The sequence below is a fragment of the Elephas maximus genome, chromosome 8 (assembly GCF_024166365.1).
Source record: "Elephas maximus indicus isolate mEleMax1 chromosome 8, mEleMax1 primary haplotype, whole genome shotgun sequence".
NCBI lineage: Eukaryota > Metazoa > Chordata > Mammalia > Proboscidea > Elephantidae > Elephas > Elephas maximus.
In genome coordinates, this window is record NC_064826.1 from 109,974,961 (window position 1) to 109,988,971 (window position 14,011).

Here is a 14,011-nt window from a genome sequence, read left to right on the forward strand (position 1 = left end):
AAAAAGTTGGAAGCAACCAAGGTGCCCATCAACGGATGAATGGATAAATAAATTATGGTATATTGACACAATGCAATACTATGCATTGATAAAGAACAATGATGAATCCATGAACCGTTTCATAACATGGAGAAATCTGGAAGACATTATGCTGAGTGAAATTAGTCAGTTGCAAAAGGACAAATATTGTGTAAGGCCACTATTATTACAACTGGAGAAATAGCTTAAACAGTGAAGAAAATATTCTTTGATAGTTATGAGGAGGGGGGAGGGAGGGAGGGTGAGAGAGGGGTTTTCACTAGTTAGATATTAGATAAGAACTATTTTAGGTGAACGGAAAGACAACACACAATATGGGAGAGGTCAACACAACTGGACTAAACCAAAAGCAAAGAAGTTTCCTGAATAAACTGAATGCCTTGAAGGCCAGCATAGCAGGTGAGAGGGTTTGGGGACCATGGTTTCAGAAGACATCTAAGTCAATTGGCATAATAAATTGTATTAAGAAAACATCCTGCATTCCACTTTGGAAAGTGACCTCTGGGGTCTTAAATGCTAGTAAGCGGCCATCTAACGTGCATCAATTGGTCTCAACTCACCTGGAGCAAGGAAGAATGAAGAACACCAAAGGCACAAGGTAATTATGAGCCTAAGATACAGAATGAACCACATAAACCAGAGACTACATCAGCCTGAGACCGGAAGAACTAGATGGTGCCTGGTCACAACTGATGACTGCCCTGTCAGGGAACACAACAAAGAACCCCTGAGGGAGCAGAAAAGCAGTGGGATGCAGACCCCAAATTCTCGTAAAAAAGACCACACTTAATGGTCAGACTGGGACTAGAAGCACCCTGGAGGCCATGGTCCCCAGACCTTCTGTTAGCCCAAGAAAGGACCACTCCCAAAGCCAACTCTTCAGACAGGGTTTGAACTGAAATATGGGATGGAAAATGATACTGGTGAAGAACAAACTTCTTAGATTGAGTAGACACATGAGACTATGTTGGCATCTCCTGTCTGGAGGGGAGATGAGAGGATAGATGGGGCCAGAAGCTGCCCAAATGGACATGAGGAGAGAGAGAGCAGAGGGAAGGACTGTACAATCTCATTAGGGGGAGAGCAACCAGGAGTGGATAGCAATGTGTATGTAAATTTTTGTATGAGAGACTGGCCTGATTTGTAAACTTTCACTGAAGCACAATAAAAATTAATTTAAATAAATAAATAAATGCAAGTAAAATAATGGTCATTGAGTACCTTCACAATACCCAAAAGGTTGTTGTTACCTGCCATCCGGTTGGTTCCACTTCATAGTGATGCTATGTACCACAGAATGAAATACAGCCCCTTCCTGCACCATCCTTACAATCCTTGTTATGCTTGAGCCCATTGTCGCACCCACTGTGTCAATCCATCTCACTGAGGGTCTTCCTCTTTTCCGCCGAGCCTGTACTGTACTCAGTATGATGTCCTTCTCCAGGGACCGATCCCTCCTGATAACATGTCCAAAGTATGTAAGATGCAGTCTCGCCATCCTTGCTTCTGAGGAGCATTCTCGTTGTACTTCTTCCAAGACGGATTTGTTCGTTCTTTTGGCAGTCCATGGTATATTCAATATTCTTTGCTAACATCACAATTCAAATACATCAGTTCTTTGATCTTCCTTATTCATTTTCCAGCTTTCACACCCCTATGATTCTATTGAAAATACCACAGTCAGGCACACCATAGTCTTCAAGGAGACATTTTTGCTTTTCAACATTTTTAAGGGGTAGATTTGCCCAGTGCAATGCATCTTTTGATTTCTTGATTCCTGCTTCCATGGGTGTTGATTGCGGATCCAAGTAAAAAGAAATCCTTGACAGCTTCAGTCTTTTCTCCATTTATCATGATGTGGCTTATCGGTCCTGTTGTGAGGATTTTTGTTTTCTTTATGTTGAGGTGTAATCCATACTGAAGGCTGTGTCTTTGATCTTCATCAGTAACTGCTTCAAGTCCTCTTCACTTTCAGCAAGCAAAGTTATGCTATCTGCATAACTTAGTTTGTTGATGAGCCTTCCTCCAATCCTGGTGCCCCATTCCTCTTCATATAATCCAGCTGCTCAGGTTATTTGCTCAGCATACAGACTGAATAGGTATGGTGAAAGAATACAACTCTGACGCACACCTTTCCTGACTTTAAACCACTTAGTATCTCCTTATTCTGTCCGAACAATGGCCTCTTGATCTATGTAAATATTCCTCATGACCACAATTATGTGTGCTGGAATTCCCATTCTTCACAATGTTATCCATAATTTGTTATGCTCCACACAGTCGAATGCCTTTGCATAGTCAATAAAACACAGGTAAACACCCTTCTGGTATTCTCTGCTTTCACCCAGGATTCATCTGACATCAGCAATGATATCCCTGGCTCCGTGTCCTCTTCTGAAACCGGCCTGAATTTCTGGTAGTTCCCTGTTGGTATACTGCTGCAGCTGCTTTTGAATGCTCTTCAGCAAAATTTTGCTTGCGTGTAATATTAATGATATTGTGCAATAATTTCCACATTTGGTTGGATCACCTTTCTTGGAAACAGGCATAAATATGGATCTCTCCCAGTCAGTTGGTCAGGTAACCGTCTTCCAAATTTCTTGGCATAGACTAGTGAGCCCTTCCAGTGCTGCATTCATTTGTTGAAACATCTCAGTTGATATTCTGCCATTTTCTGGGGCCTTGTTGTTCACCATTGTTTTAAGCAGCTTGGATTTCTTCGTTCCACCGGTTCCTTAACATATGCTACCTCTTGAAAGGGTTGGATGTCAACTAATTCTTTTGGTATAAAGACTGTGTGTACTCCCTCCATCTTCTTTACCCAAAAGGTACAAAAAAATGTCCATCAACAGTTGAATGGATAAGCAAAATGTGATATATACATACAATGTAATACTACTCAGCCTTAAAGAGAAATAAAGTCCTGATGCTGCAACATGGATGAACCTTGAAAGCATTATGCTGACTGAAATAAGTTAGTTGCAAAAAGACAAATACTATATGATCTCACTTTTATGACATAAGCAAATATATAGAAAATATATTATTAGTGATCATCAGGGATGGAAGGGAGTGGGGGAAAGAGGAGCTTTGACTTAGAGGGTGTTATGGATTGAATTGTGTCTCCCAAAAGTGTGTGTCAACTTGGCTGGGCCATGATTCCCAATATTGTGTAATTGTCCACTATTTTGTCATCTGATGTGATTTTCCTATGTGTTGTAAATCCTACCTCTATGATGTTAATGAGACAGGATTAGAGGTAGATATGGTAATGAGGCAGGACTCAATCTACATGATTAGGTTGTATTTTCAGTCAATCTTTTTTGAGATATAAAAGAAAGAAGCAAGCAGGGAGATTGGGGGATCTCCTATTACCAGGAATAAAGAACAAGGAGGAGATCTTGTCCTTTGGACCTGGGGTCCCCTTGCTGAGAAGCTCCTAGGCCAGGGATAGATTGATGACAATGACCTTTCCCCAGAGCAGACTGAGAGAAAAAGCCTTCCCCTGGAACTGGCACTTTGAATTTGGACTTCTAGCATACTAGAACATGAGAGAATAAATTTCTGTTCTTTAAAGCCACCCACTTGTATTTCTGTTATAGCAGCACTAAGTAACTAATACAGAATTTGGTACTACAAAAGTGAAGTGCTGCTCTAACAGATATTTAAAATGTGGAAGCAGTTGTGAAACTGTGAGTGTGAGGCTGCCTTTCATGAGTGCTAGCAGGGCATGGCCAGATCCACTGACCAAAGCTGAAGGAGCGGGGCTGCCATGCCCAACGGGAAGAAGAAAGAAGCCTGCCGGGGTCACCATTCAAATGGACAAGGAGAATGGGGCTACCCAAATCCGAGGAAGCAGAGTTGCCATCCAAGTGGTCTGGAAGGCAGAGCTGAAGCCCAGGGCTGAGGAATCTCTACCCAGAATCTGGACAGTGTGGCCAACACCCTGAGTCTGGAATGCATGGTCTCAGAAAACAGAAGATTATTTTCAAGCCTTGAGAGCTAATGTAATGTATTCTGCTAACTTGCTTGGTACCTGATATCCCTTCTTTCCTTCCAGATTCTCCAGTTTGTAATGGAAATCTCTAGCTCGTGTCTGTGTCACCATTTTACTTTGGAAGCAGATAACTTGTATTCTAAATTTCACAGATGAAGAGGAATTTTTATAATTTGTACTTGGAGCTGATTTAAGACTTTTGCTATGATATGGTGGGGTGAATGTGTTTTACATGTGGCAAGGACATGAATTTTGGGGGGCCATAATGTGGAATATTATGGACTGAATTGTGTCCCCCAAAAATGTGTGTCAATGTGGCTAGTACATGATTCCCAGTATTGTGTGATTGCGCAGCATTTTGTCATCTGATGACTTTCCTATGTGTTGTAAATCCCACCTCTATGATGTTAATGAGGCAATATTAGAGGCAGTTATGTTAGTGAGACAGGACTCAATCTATAAGATTAGGTTGTATCTTGAGTCAATATCTTTTGAGATATAAAAGAGAGAAGCAAGCAGAGAGACAGGGGAATCTCCTACTACCAAGAATGAAGAACAAGGAGGGAATGGACCCAGGGTTCCTGCACTAAGTTCCTAGATGGGGAAGAATGATGACAAGGACCTTTCCCCAGAGCCAACACAGAGAAAAAAAGCCTTCGCCTGGAACTGGCACCTTGAATTTGGACTTCTAGCTTCCTAGACTGTGAAAGAAAAAAATTTCTGTTTATTAAAGCCACCCACTTATGGTATTTTTGTTATAGAAGCACTAGATGTCTAAGACAGGGGACACTGAGTTTATGTAAATGATGGTGAAATAATTTGGAAAATGATATCGACAAAAGTTGCACAACATGAAGAATGTAATCAATGTCACTGAATTGTACATGTGAAAATTGTTGAACTGGTGAAGGTTTTGTTGTGTTAATTTTCACCACAATTAAAATAAAGAAAAAAATAATAAAATAAAGGAATGAATGCAGGATTTTTTTTTTCACATCTCTTGGGATGATCATATGATTTTCTTTCTTAATATGATGAATTACATTGACAGATTTTGCAATGTTAAACCAGATTTGTAATTTTGGAGTAAACCCCATTTCATCAAGGTTTACTATCATGTTACATATTGTTGGATACAATGACTAAATTTTTCTTGAGCTATTTTGCAATTTGTACTTGAGGAATATTTTTCCCTAGTTTTTATTTTTCTTTAAGTTTTTTTTTTTTTTACTTTTGGTATCAGAATTTTACTGGCCTCATAGAATGCTTTGAGAATTATTCCTTTTTCTTCAGCTTCCCAAATAGTTTTGTGGCATTGCCATAGTTTCTTACTTAGATGCTTGGTAGAATTTACCAGAGATGATATCTTGGCCTTGAGACTTCTTTATAAGGACTCTAACCAAAAATTCATTTACAAAATGAATGGACAACAAACTCTCGAGTGTTCATGTCATCAAATAATTTGCTCGTTTTATCTAACATGTCAAAATTTTTTGCATGCACTTGTCTGCAAAATATTACATTCTTCTTTTACAATCAGAGAATCTGGTGATATCACTTTCCTCGTCCCTGATATGTGCAAATGGTGATTTCTATCTTTTTCGCTCATCAGTTTAGATAGAACTTTAACAATTTCATTCATCTTCTCTAATATCCAGGTTTTGGTTTCATTGCCTTTGTCTATTATTTTTTATTTCTATTTTACGGATTTTTGCATCATCTTTATATATTTTTTTTCCTTTTACTCAATATAGTTTGATTTTCTCTACTCTTTCTACCTTCTTAAGATGGAAACAGATCATTAATTTGATATCATTTTTCTTTTCTAACATTTGTGTTTAGTACTGTAACGTTTACTCCAAGTACTTCTTTAGCTACATGCCACAATGTTTATTATGTCGTGCTTTTGTAAGGGGGAGGGGGAAAGCTTACACTCCAGAAGAGGAAGAGACGGGGTGGTGATATTCCTCAATAAGATGGTCCCTACATACTTAAACATTAAGCCAAGGAAATAATCTCTACAGGGGTCCCTGACTTGGCTGTTAAACATTAACAGGGAGAGAGAAGACAAAAAAGGTATAAAACCCTAGGAAAATGACTATCGGGGCTCTCAGACTCTCCCTCTGAGCAGCCTGCTGAAGGCTCTCTGGTCAAGTATACTTTCACTATTAACCCTCTGCTAACTAATAAAACCCTTTGCTTGCTTGACACTCTTCGTCTCAGTGTTTGAATTCTTTCCTACACTGAAGACAAGAACTGAAGCTATTCTTTGGTAACACTTGCATTTTCATTCAGTTAAAAATAGCTTTTGGGACCAAGATGGCTGACTAGATAGAAGCTACCTCAGATCCCTCTTGCAAAAAAGACTCAGAAAAACAAGCGAATCAATCACATACATGACAATCTACAAACCGTGACCATCAAACACAGATCTAAAGAGTTGACCTGAGTGACAGAGACTGAGAACGAACAACTACAGGGAAGCAACAACTGTTTTCGGAGCCTGGAGCCAGCGTCCCAGTCAGGAAACCTTGGTGCTGGGCTTTGGACTGGGTGCAGCGGAGCTGAGCACAGCATTCTGACATGGCACAAACAGGGACGCAGCCCTAGCCCCCTGAATTGACCTCGGGGGAAGCCCAGCCAGTGCACGCAAGCACCGCAGTGACGTGGATGACAGGAGGAGAAGTCACCGGGAGGCAGTGACTGGTTTTGGAGCTGGGAATGCAGCATCCCAGCCAGGGAACCTTGGCGTTGGGCTTTAGACTGCGAGCAGAGGAACTAACCACGGCTTCTGAGACAGCACAAGCATGGGACTTGGGCCTGACCCTCGGAGGCTATCTCTACCCAGCCAGCGAACACAGTCGATGCGCCCCCCTTGGGAATCTCAGATAAAACAGTCATCACAAGCAAGATAAGTAACATTGTCTGTATTCCGGGGTGCTACTCTCTCCTATTTATCTGATCCCTCCCCTCCCCTTCCTAGGAGGCTTCATTAACATTGGAATTTCCTGAGCCAGAGAGTGAACTGCGCTGTGGTTTTTCTTTCTTTTTGGTCTTTTCCTAACCCATTCTCCTGGCCTGAGAGAAGCAACTACAAAAAAAAAAAAAAACAGGGACCAAAAATCCTTCCCTAATTGGACTAAAAACACAGAACCAGCTCCAGCCAAGCATATGTGATTCACAGTCTTGGGCTTTCATCCCTACAGGGAACAAGGTGGCTATTATAATGCAAAGGCATTTCTGATAGGGATCTGACTGTAATTCTTTTAGCGGATTACTGGAAAGACAGTTTTCTCAGGTCTGATATCTCTGCATATTCAACAGAGACCTCACTGACCCACAACAGGGAACTGAGGGCTAAGCTCCCTCCAGACCACCTAGTCTCCTGCCTTAGGGGTCTAAGGAGGGTGACACCTACCAATCTGTAGATACTTGCATTCGGGACCTAAGGTACAGCTGCAGAGCCCACCCACCAAGGTGCTTTAGGAATAGAGACACACATACCTCACTGACATTTGGGGGAACCTGTCAGCATCCTGCCCCTCCCCCAGAGTGTGAACCCCTACTGCTACTAGAATGTGGTGCACACAACTATCACCACTACTTCTCTAGGTGGTTAGGTGACAGTCTGCTCCACACACTTGATGACCCCAAATCAGATTGTACTCAAGAATAGTAAATGGACTCTTAGGCTTATATATCTGGTAACAGCCCAAACCAGCTGGTAATAGGACATAAGGGAGTCAAGGGCTACAACAGTCAAAACAGCGCAGTCTAGTAGCCCATCTACGTATATTGAAAGAAAACAAAACAAGATAAGACTCAGTGAGCAAATATAGAATAAATCACTACAATATCTTAGTGATGGCTCGGAGACAGCAGTCAATATCAAACCACATAAAAAAGCAGACCACGATTGCTTCTACAACTCCCCAAACTAAAGAATCAAAATCTTTCCTAAATGAAGATACAATCCTGGAATTGCCAGATACAGAATATAAAAAACTAATTTACAGAATGCTTCAAGACATAAGGGATGACCTCAGAAATGAAATAAGGCAATCTACAGAAAATGCCAAGGAACACACTGATAAAGCAGTTGAAGAACTCAAAAAGATTATTCAAGAACATAGTGGAAAAATTAATAAGCTGCAAGAATCCATAGAGAGACAGCATTCAGAAATCCAAAAGATTAACAATAAAATTACAGAATTAGACAATGCAATAGGAAGTCAGAGGAGCAGACTCAAGCACTTAGAATGCAGAGTGGGAGATCTGGAGGACGAGGGAATTGACACCAATATAGCTGAAAAAAATCAGGTAAAAGAATTTAAAAAAATGAAGAAACACTAAGAATCATGTGGGACTCTATCAAGAAGAATAACTTGTGTGTGATTGGAGTCCCAGAACGGGGAGGGATATCAGAAAACACAGAGAGAATAGTTGAAGATCTGTTGGCAGAAAACTTCCCTGACATCATGAAAGACGAAAGGATATCTATCCAAGATGCTCATCAAACCCCATTTAAGATTGATCCAAAAAGAAAATCACCAAGACATATTATCATCAAACTTGCCAAAACCAAACATAAAGAGAAAATTTTAAAAGCAGCCAAGGATAAAAGAAAGGTCTCCTACAAAGGAGACTCAATAAAAATAAGTTCAGACTACTGAGCAGAAACCATGCAGGCAAGAAGGCAATGGGATGACATATATAGAGCACTGAAGGAGAAAAACTGCCAGCCAAGGATCATATATCCAGCAAAACTCTCTCTGAAATATCAAGGCGAAATTAAAACATTTACAGATAAACACAAGCTTAGAGAATTTGCAAAAACCAAACCAAAGCTATAAGAAATACTAAAGAAAATTGTTTGGTCAGAAAACCAATAATATCAGATACCAGCACAACACAAGGTCACAGAGCAGAACATCCTGATATCAACTCAAACAGGGAAATCACAAAAACAAATTAAGATTAATTAAAAAAAAAAAAAAAAAACGCTCAAAACAGGGAATCATTGAAGTCAATATGTAAAAGATCACAATAATCAAAAAGAGGGACTAAATACAGGTGGCATAGAGCTGCCATATTGAGAGGGATACAAGGCAATATAGGATAACACAAGTTAGGATTTACTTAGAAAAATAGGGGTAAATATTAAGGTAAACACAAAGAGGTCTAACAACTCCATAACTCAAAATAAAAACCAAGAAAAACACAACAACTAAGAAAACATAAAGTCAAATACTATGAAAAAGAGGAACACACAATTTACAAAGAAAAACATCTCAGCACAAAAAAGTAAGTGGAAAAATGAAATTATCAACAACACACATAAAAAGGCATCAAAATGACAGCTCTAAACACATACTTATCTATAATTATGCTGAATGTAAATGAACTAAATGCACCAATAAAGAGACAGAGAGTCTCAGACTGGATAAAGAAACGCGATCCGTCTATATGCTGCCTACAAGAGACACACCGTAGACTTAGGGACACAAACAAATTAAAACTCAGAGGATGAAAAAAATATATCAAGCAAACAATAAGCAAAAAAGAAGAGGAGTAGCAATATTAATTTCTGACAAAATAGACTTTAAATTTAAATCCACCACAAAGGATAAAGAAGGACACTACATAATGATAAAAGGGACAATTGCCCAGGAAGATATAACCATATTAAATATTTATGCACCCAATGACAGGGCTGCAAGATACATAAAACAAACTTTAACAGAACTGAAAAGTGAGATAGACACCTCCACAATTATAGTAGGAGACTTCAACTCACCACTTTCGGAGAAGAACAGGACATCCAGTAAGAAGCTCAATAGAGACACGGAAGAACTAATTACAACCATCAACCAACTTGACCTCATTGACTTATACAGAACTCTCCACCCAACTGCTGCAAAGTATACTTTTTTTTCTAGTGCACATGGAACATTCTCTAGAATAGACCACATATTAGGTCATAAAACAAACCTTTGCAGAATCCAAAACATTGAAATATGACAATGGAAGAAACAGAGCTGTGCTTTGCCAAGTATCCAGCAGGATAGTCATCTTATTCTCATGGTGGTGGTTGCAGAACTTTTGAGAGCAGCAAGAGAAACAGCAAGCCTAAATGTGCTTTCACATCTCTAATGCACTGTGTTGGCTTTCATCCTACTAGCCAAAGAAAGCTACAGGTCCAAGTCCAGAGGCAATGTGGGAGAAAATTATCCAAGTATCCAAGGGTTTAGTTTTTGGGGAGGAAGGAGAAGGTATGATGAGGTCTATTTCTATAAACAAAATCCACTAAGCTATGAATTGATCCTGCTGTACACATACAGAAGACCTGGTGGTGCAGTAGTTAAGAGATTGGCTGCTAGCCAAGAGGCCAGGGGTTCCAATACACCAGCCACTCCTTGGAAACCCTATGGGGCAGTTCTACTCTGTCCTATAGGTTCCTTATGAGTTGGAATCAAGTCGTCGGCAACGGGTTTGGTTTTTTTTGGTTTTGGTATACAAACATACCTTGTCAATTTCTCATTATTATAGCACAGTGCTTACAATATATTTGCACTTTGTACACACTGGTTAAATTAATAATAGCATACTATGTGACAATGTTCTAAGTGCTTAAAATATGTCATTTCACTTAATCCACATAATAATCCACTTTTGTAACTTCCATTACCCTCATGGGTAATTGTAAATTTGTAGTGATTAAACAATATGTAAAAGTTCATTCAACTAATGAATGTGGAGTCAGAATTCAAACCAAGGGAATTAACTACACATTATTATGCACCCCAGAGCCCCCAGGTAGTTTAGAAAGTTAATGCACTTGGTTGCTAACTGAAGGGTTGGAGGTTCAAGTCCACTCAGAGGCACTCTAGAAGAAAGAACTGTTAACCTATTTCCAAGAACCCAACCACTGCAAAGTCTATGGCACACAGTTCTACGCTGACACATATGGGGTCACCATAAGCTAGACTCAATGCTATGGCAACTGGTTTATTATGCATCCCACTAAAATGTATTCCCTGAATAAGAAAGAAATGAAGGAAAGAAGGAAGGAAGATAAAAAGTGGAAGGAAGAAAGGGAGGAAAGGAGGAAGGAAGGAATGGACGGAAGGAAAGAAGAAGAAAGGAAATGGAAGAAAAAAGGAACAATCAACAATCAAACTTTCTAGAGATCTATGTGATTAGATATGAGGTACATATGAAGAAAATAATCTCATGGTAGGTTTATGACTCCATCCATAAACATTAATTTTTAGCCCATGTAATGACAGTTGAGCATGATGCTAAATGTGAATCGTTCTAAATGTAGGGGGGCTAACACTGCTAACATCAACATATAACTCTCCAGATTGCTCAATCAGTTTAGCATACAGGAATAATAATACTTTCTTCCAGGATGGAGGACAGGCATATAAAATAAAAACCCTCACTCACTCCCTCAACGGCCTAGTCATATAATTTAGCAAGGGAGCCAATCACAGTCCGTGGTTAATAAGAAAATTTTAATTTCTACTCACTTGTATTTAATACAAGACTATAAATTTTTTTTTTTTTTTTTTGTAAAAACATCTCCCCCATGTATCTGTCAGTTTGTCATACTGTAGTGGTTTATGTTTTGGTGCGATGCTGAAAGCTATAGTACCAGTATTCAAATACTAGCGGGGTCATCTACAGTAGACAGGTTTCAGTTGAGCTTCCAGACTAAGACAGACTAGGAAGAAGGACCCAGCAGTCTACTTCTGAAAAGAATTAGCCAGTGAGGGTCTTATGAATAGGAGCAGATCATTGTCTGATATAGTGCCAAAAGATGAGCCCCTCAGGTTGGAAGACACTCAAAATACGAGCGGGGAAGAGCTGCCTCCTGAAAGTAGAGTTGACCTTAATGATGTGGATGGAGTCAAGCTTTCAGGATCTTCATTTGCTGTTGTACCATAACTCAAAATGAGAAGAAATAGCTGCAAAATCCATTAATAATTGGAATGTCAAATGTACAAACTATGAATTTAAGAAAATTAGAAATCATCAAAAATGAAATGGAACGCATAAACATTGATATTCTAGGCATTAGTGAACTGAAATCTACTGATACTGGCCGTTTTGAATCAGACAGTCATATGGTCTACTATGCTGGGAACAACAAATTGAAGAAGAATGGCATTGCATTCATCGTCAAAAAGAACATTTCAAGATCTATCCTGAAGTATAACGCTGTCAGTGATAGAATAATATCCATTTGCCTACAAGGAAGACTAGTTAATACAACTATTATCCAAATTTATGGACCAACCACTAAGGCTAAAGATGAAGAAATTGATGATTTTTACCAACTTTTTATAGCCTGAAATTGATTGAACACCTAATCAGGATACGATGATAATTACTGGTGATAGGAATGCAAAAGCTGGAAACAAAAAAGAAAGATGGTTAGTTTCAAAATATGGCCTTGCTGATAGAAATGATGCCAGAGATCACATGATAGAATTTTGCAAGACCAATGACTTCTTCATTGCAAATACCTTTTTTCAACAACATGAACAGCAACTATACAAGTAGACCTGGCTAGATGGAATACTCAGGAATCAAATTGACTACATCTGTGGAAAGAAATGTTGGAAAAACTCAATATCATCAGTCAGAACAAGGCCAGGGGCTGACTGTGGAACAGACCATCAATTGCTCATATGCAAGTTCAAGTCGAAACTGAAGAAAATTAGAAAAATCTACAAGATCCAAAGTACGATCGTGAGTATATCCCATCTGAATTTAGAGACCATCTCAAGAACGGATTTGATGTCTTGAACACTAATGACTGAAGACCAGGTGAGTTGTGCAAGGACATTATACATGAAGGGAGCAAGAGGTCATTAAAAAGAGAGGAAAGAAAGTAAAGACCAAAAGGGATGTCAGAAGAGACTCTGAAACCTGCTCTTGAACGTCAAGTAGCTAAAGCAAAAGGAAAAAATGATGAAGTAAAAGAGCAAAAGAGAAGTTTTCAAAGGGTGGCTCAAGAAGACAAAGCAAAGTATTATAATGACATGTACAAAGACCTGGAGATAGAAAACCAAAAGGGAAGAACATGCTTGTCATTTCTCAAGCTGAAAGAACTGAAGAAAAAATGCAAGCCTCGAGTTGCAATATTGAAGGATTCTATAGGGAAAATATTAAATGATGCAGGAAGCATCAAGAGAAGATAGAAGGAATACACAGGGTCACTATACCAAAAAGAATAGGTCAACATTCAACCATTTCAGGAGATAGCATATGATCAGGAACCAATGGTACTGAAGAAACTGGTCCAAGCTGAACTGAAGGCATTGGCCAAAAACAAGGCTCCAGGAATTGACGGAATACCAATTTAGATGTTTCAACAAAGGGGTGCAGCACCGGAAGTGGTCACTTTTTTATGCCAAAACATTTGGAAGACAGCTACCTGGCCAACCGAATGGAAGAGATTCATATTTATACCCATTCCAAAGAAAAGTGAACCAACCAAATGCAGAAATTATCAAACAATATCATTAGTATCACACACAAGCAGAATTTTGCTGAAGACCATTCAAAAGCAGTTGCAGCAGTATATTGACAGGGAACTGGCAGAAATTCAAGCTGATTCAGAAAAGGACATGGAACCAGGGATATCATTGCTGATGCCAAATGGATCCTGGCCGAAAGCAGAGAACACCAGAAAGATGTACACCTGTGTTTTATTGACTATGTAAAGGCATTCAATTGTGTGGATCATAACAAATTATGGATAACATTGAGTTACTTCAAATTGTAATGCAAACAAGTGAACCCACAGGAAAACAGCTGACAGACAATACTGGCCCTGCTTTCTATGTCCTTAATTGCAAGCTCAAAGTTTCTGGAATCTGAATTTGAATTTTATAAAGTGACCAACGAAAAATCTTGGCATGTCTCTGTGCTCATTTTTGTTAGACACAAAAAAGGAAGCTC